The sequence below is a fragment of the Littorina saxatilis genome, linkage group LG4, assembly GCF_037325665.1.
Source record: "Littorina saxatilis isolate snail1 linkage group LG4, US_GU_Lsax_2.0, whole genome shotgun sequence".
Taxonomy (NCBI): domain Eukaryota; kingdom Metazoa; phylum Mollusca; class Gastropoda; order Littorinimorpha; family Littorinidae; genus Littorina; species Littorina saxatilis.
In genome coordinates this window covers 53,730,674-53,737,444 of record NC_090248.1, presented here as the reverse complement: position 1 = coordinate 53,737,444, position 6,771 = coordinate 53,730,674, and positions in this window count along the sequence as shown.

Below are 6,771 nucleotides of genomic sequence, written 5' to 3'. Positions count from 1 at the left end.
ACTTTTCTCGGAAACTATCAAAGCGATCGGGCTCATATTTTGTTTAGTCGTGACCTCCAATGACCTCTACACTTTAACGATGGTTTCGTTGACCTTTGACCTTTTTCAAGGTCACAGGTCAGCGTCAAAGGAAAAATTAGACATTTTATATCTTTGACAAAGTTCATCGGATGTGATTGAAACTTTGTAGGATTATTCTTTACATCAAAGTATTTACATCTGTAGCCTTTTACGAACGTTATCAGAAAAACAAGGGAGATAACTAGCCTTTTCTGTTCGGCAACACACAACTTAACGTTGGGCTTTTCTCGGAAACTATAAAAGTGACCGGGCTCAAATTTTATGTGAACGTGACTCCCAGTGACCTCTACACTTTGACGTCTGCTTTGGTGACCTTTGACCTTTTTCAAGGTCATAATATTCAGAACTGCGAAAGTGACTCGATCGAGCGTTTGCTCTTCTTGTTTATTTTGTTTTTACAATTTTCAGATTTTTAATGACCAAGGTCATTAATTAATTTTTAAGCCACCAAGCTGAAATGCAATACCGAAGTCCGGGCTTTGTCGAAGATTATTTGACCAAAATTTCAACCAATTTGGTTGAAAAATGAGAGCGTGACAGTGACGCCTCAACTTTCACGAAAAACCGGATGACGTCATCAAAGACATTTATCAAAAAAATGAAAAAAACCGTCTGGGGATATCATACCCAGAAACTCTCATGTCAAATTTCATAAAGATCAGTCCAGTAGTTTAGTCTGAATCGCTCTACTCACACACACACACACACACACACAGACACACATACACCACGACCCTCGTCTCGATTCCCCCCTCTACGTTAAAACATTTAGTCAAAACTTGACTAAATGTAAAAATGACGAGAACTTCATGGGTCCTTATACGCAATTAATGTCTATTTGACTTATATTATTATTATTAACGAAGAAGTTTCTCGTCAACAGCAAAGTGGCTGCCTACCTTTACGCACAATCGTTCTGGTAGTAACATCCACCGTCTCCACCACATCTAGTGAGCGGGACGTTATACTCGTTAGACTACTACTGTATTATTATTATCATTATAACGTCACTTGATATAACGTCCATGGCTTTCCAAGTTGAGTCAAAATAGTGCTTTAAGAGTGCAGTATCACTTTTCTCAATTTGTCGGATCACTGCACTTAAAGGCACAGTAAGCCTCCCGTAAACCATCACAGAGCTCCCCGAGCGTCTAAATACAGTACAAGCATACTTCCATTTGAACGCTCACCGAACGGGAACATCCTGGCTGCTTTCTGTCGAGCGTGAGACATTTTCCAAGAATTTATTTTCGTAGACTTGTTCCGTTAACAACAACGGCGCCTCGTTTTTGCGCTAGACCTAACTTTTAAAATCTAAATAATAAATTGACAGCTTGTTAGACAAACATTCTTTAATCATAAAAGAATTCGTTTTTCGTCAAGACAAGATCAGAACAATTCGAAGTTGTGAAAGTTTAAAAAAAGAAAAGCCCGGAAGCAGGGTCACGCAAGGGTCGTAGCAGACGACGGCCGGTTTATCAGTGCAAATCGCCGTTCCTCTCAACAGTCACAAGCCATCGCTAGAGTTCTTGTGAACCACAGCCGTTGTTTCGTGCATAAAAAAACGTGCTATTGTAGATAAGCTCACGTCGAGTCGCATTCAAATGACTAACTATGACGACTGCATTGTGAAAAGGGAAAACTGGATCACACGGGTTCACGATGGCTCAGGGGTAAGATAAACCACGCAAAAATAAATTCTTTGAAAATTGTTCGCTCTTTACGGAGGGCACCTAGGATGTTCTCAGTTGGTGAGTGTTTAAATGAAAGGGTGTTTGTACTGTGTGTAAAAGCCTGACCGTATCTGTGATGGTTTACGGGAGGCTTACTCTGCCTTTAATGTTTACCTTTACAATTTAGCCTGAGCGACCTACTCAGCCTGTCGACAACGCCCAATTGAAAGTGACGCTCAGCCTCCTCGTCGAGGGCAGTTGTAGTCTGTATTCTACGGACCAAAAAACAAACAAACGTCGTAGTCTGTTCTCATCCTCTCGACCTTCTCCTACCGTCATTTCAATAATCGAGTTTTTTTTTATATGCGTGATTGAAGGACAGAAGTAGACAGATCCATTCGCACGCGCTCGCGCAGGAGTAACCATGTATGCTCGATATGAAACTTTTTAAAACAATTTTTTTTAGTTAAAAACAAAGACAGGAACTCACAACACGAATGAAATGGAACATTTTTCTTTTAATTAAAAACCTAGAACACTGAGGAACCTAAGTAAGGAACTCACAAAGCGAAATGAAATGAAACATTTTTCATTACTGACTATAAACATAGAACAGGAACTCAAAAAACGAAATGAAATAAAACATTTTTCTTTTGATTAAAAACCTCGAACAGGAACTCACAAAACGCATGCAGCAAAAATGATTATGCCTTGAACCTAGTTTTCCTTGGGTCTCTAACAACGGGAAAACGGAAAAACTTGAATACCGTTAACACACAAAACTTGTGACACGTGTAGGGTAAATGAACATGCCTTGACAGTCGTTCACCATGCAAACTGCTGCATATGGGGATTGATGTGACGTTATAACCGACATGGATGAGTGACGTTATAACTGGGTGACGTTATATCCGGTGACGTTATATCCGAGGTTAAAATAGTCTTGGAAAGAAGGAATTGAGCCGGGACCGGTGTTTGGGTGACGATATAACGGGGTGACGTTATATCCGGCGACGTTATAAACGAAGTAGACTGTATCTTCTCAAGACCCACGTTCCCATTTTCTCTTCTTTGATCTGACCGACTGCAACCTTCACAAGTCATTTCGAAAGTGGTTCAAATGCTGTTGCTACTCCTCCAGTCCACCCGGTTAAACCATAAAGTTGCTCAACCACAGACCCTCGTGTCCCTGGTCAGCAGACACATTACACTTATGAAGAAGGTCCGCTTGAGGTGTCAGGCCAATTACCGTGTACGTGTGAGGACGTACTGAATTTAAGACAAAAGCCAACTCTGTCGGTGGGAAAATGTAGGAAAGAGATGATGATAATACATCTTCAGTTACTCACTCAAATAGATAAGACGAGATAAGATAAAGGGAAGAGAGACGGAGACACAGATGAAACAGTGGATCTAGTATGGAAAATGGGGGAGGGGGGTTCGGCCGCAAAAAATCAAATATGAATTTGTCAAACTGTGTTTGTGATGGTTATCGTGTGTGTGATAACACGTATGTGTGTGTGTATATGTGTGATTACAGTACACGCGTGTGTGTGTGTGTGTGTGTTTGTGGGTGCGTGACTGTGTGTGAGTGTGTTTGTGTGTTTGTGTGTGTGTTCCTCGACGCGTGACAATATCTGCCAATAAGTTGAACAAAAACAGGGTTCAAGTGGAACAAAAGCAGGAGGGGGACGGAAGACATGTTATGAACTCCGTTTTTTACTGCGAAATTTTGGCCTGGGAGAAGTCACCCCATCCTAAGTTTCTCTTCACCTACCCGTGAAGTATGCTTGAGAGCTTGACTGGACAACCCAATTGCGCCCACTACACGGCATAAAGAGAGCACCGTTCAACCCGTTGTAACAGGCCATTTTGACACATAGTCAGTTTTGACCGGGAGGTCATTCTGGACTAGCTGATTTTGACTGGGAGGTCATTCTGGGCTAGCCAATTTTGACCCCTCCCCAGTCAGTTTTGACCTCACCTTCAAACTTCAAGAATAAGTACGCTAGGACCTTTTAAAACGAAATATTTTTATATGTGCACAATATTTGTTGGAAAAATGATCTAAAAAAAAATTAAAAAGTAAAAAATTTTTTTTTTAAATCAAAAAAATAAAATGTTGACACCTCCTTTGAAACTTCAAGAATAAGTACACTAGGACCTTTTAAAACGAAATGTACAAATGAATAAATGCATCTATGCATTTCCACAAGTTTGGGGGGGGGGGGGGGGGGACCTCCCGTCAAAACTGACTAGGCCAGTCAGTTTTGACCTCCCCTTCAAACTTCAAGAATAAATACACTAGGACCTAGGACCTCCGTCACGATATAACCTTGAACGGTTGAAAACGAGGTTAAACACCAAATAAAGAAAAGAAAGAAAGAAAGAACACCAGAACCTTTTAAAACAAAATTTACGCATACCCGGTATATGCATCCCCACAAGTTTTTTTTTTTTTTTGGGGGGGGGGGGGGGGGGGGGGCGGTTATTCTGGGGTAGCCTAGAATGACCTCCCGTCATAATCAGCTAGCCCAGAATGATCCCCCGTCAAAACTGACTAGGCCAGTCAGTTTTGACCTCCCCTTCAAACTTCATATAAGTATTTGGGGGTGATTATAGACAATAAGTTGACATGGAAACCAAACTCTGATGCCCTTGTGAAGAAACTCCACTCTCGCCTGTACTTTTTGAGAAAACTCAGGTCTTTTAACATCAGACAAGAAATCCTTCAGATGTTTTACACTTCAACGTGCAATAGTGTGTTGTACTTTGGCTCCGTGTGTTGGGGTGGCAACATCAACAAGCAAGACAGGGATAGATTAGATAAATTCATCAGGAAAGCAAGTGGGGTGGTTGGGAGGAAGCAGGACAATTTCACATCAACACATGAACGACGACTGACTGACAAGGTACAGAAGATTTTGGCTGACGACTCGCACCCACTCAGACCGGAATTTGACAGTAGACGGACAGACAGGAGCAACGTAACAGATTCAGACAACCAACCGCAAGATCCACACGCTACAGAAATTCGTTCATTCCATCTGCAATTCACATCTTCAATTCTCAGGTGGGGCAGTAGATGCTGGTGTTGTCGCTCTGATGCACGGGGTCAGTGTTCTGTATTGTTTCAGTATTGTTGATTTTGTTTTGCATGATTATATACTCTTATTCTACTCTCTTAGACAATATGTGATAACCGGCAAGGTGCTGACTTTCGTTTGTGCATTGTTGATTTATTTTTAATATACTTTCTTATGTGATAACCAATGTGCTGTATTTTCTCAGTTTTGCTGATGTTATACGCTTGGTACATATATTTACTCATTTTCCTTAAATAACACGTGATAACATTACTTCATAGCTAAGCACATGATTTTACCTATGGCACAACACAAATCTCTAGCCTCCCTCTCTGAGATGCGTTTGAAGACAGACTGTTAAAAGAGAATAAATGTATGTGTTCTGCGCGAACTTAGAATCCGGTTTCATTCTAGAATGGACCGGGTCCAGGTTGGAATTCTAACCCTGCGCAAGTACAGGGGTGCCATTCTAGAATGAAACCCTTGAATAAAGGGGGCCGTAATGTTTGTAGGTAAGACAGAGTTTTCTTCCCTTGAATTATCTCCACCTGCACCTTCCCTTTGATAAAATGGGGCTGATTTGTCTACCCCTGAAAAAATCCTTTGGCGATCTTGCGATGTCATGTCATGTCAAGAAAGTTGACACTCCTGAGTACGCAATAAACAAAGGCAGACCATAGCAAGGGGGACTACCAGGGCGGTATTGTTTGCAGGGCAGTTGTTTTTGTGATGAGAGCCGGTTGCGGCCGCTTGCAATGTCAGCGCTGTCTCCCTCTCGGAAATGTCCGGTTTTTTGACAATATTTTTGACAGACAGACAGACAGACGGTCAGACCGACTAACCGACAGACAGACCAACAGAAGGACAGAGTGAGTTATAGAGCTGTTGTCACAGGTTTAAAAAAAAGTTGACATTTTATCTTCACAATTCAGAAGACCAACTTCATGTATATGAATAAGATTAAAAGTTACAAGCGAGATCGGCAAAACACTGTCAGTCCGGAAATTTCCGTTCGTAGCGATCAGTGCTGAGTGTCTCTTAAAATCGTAATCACTTTCAGAACATCACAATCCCAATTCACGATGTCTTTGAGTAAAGTGTAAAAAACCCGAGAAAAAAAACCCAACCAAACACACAAAAAACAAAAACAAACAGAAAATCCACATTTGTGGCTTTGGCTGTGTGATAGTCTAACTGAAATGACTATTCCAACTTGGACCCAAATTCCAACCTTGCGCACGGCCGATTCTAGAATGGACCAGCAACAAGGGTTTCATTCTAGAATGGCACCCCTGTACTTGCGCAGGGTTAGAATTCCAACCTGGACCCGGTCCATTCTAGAATGAAACCGGATTCTAAGTTCGCGCAGAACATATGTATTTTGATGTATGAATTGAAGAAATGTATAAGAACACAAGAATGTATGAATGACAAAGAACAAATGTTTATTTTTGAATGTTTTATGTACTGTATGTTTTATTACGGACACAAAAGCTCAGCAATGCAATTTCTCTTTTAGAGATTAATAAAGTTATTGTATTGTATTGTATTGTATTGTATTGTAATAGATACACTAGGACCTTTTAAAACAAAATTTACGCATATAATATGTATGCATCTATGCATCTCCACAAGTTTTGTTTTTTTGGCGGGGCAGTCATTCTGGGCAAGCCTAGAATGACCTACCGTCAAAATCAGCTAGCCCAGAATGATCCCCCGTCAAAACTGACTAATCCAGTCAGTTTTGACCTCCCCTTCAAACTTCAAGAATAGATACACTAGGACCTTTTAAAACGAAATTTACGCATATAATATGTATGCATCTATGCATCTCCACAAGTTTTTTTTTTTTGGCGGGGCAGTCATTCTGGGCAAGCCTAGAATGACCTACCCTCAAAATCAGCTAGCCCAGAATGATCCCCCGGTGAAAA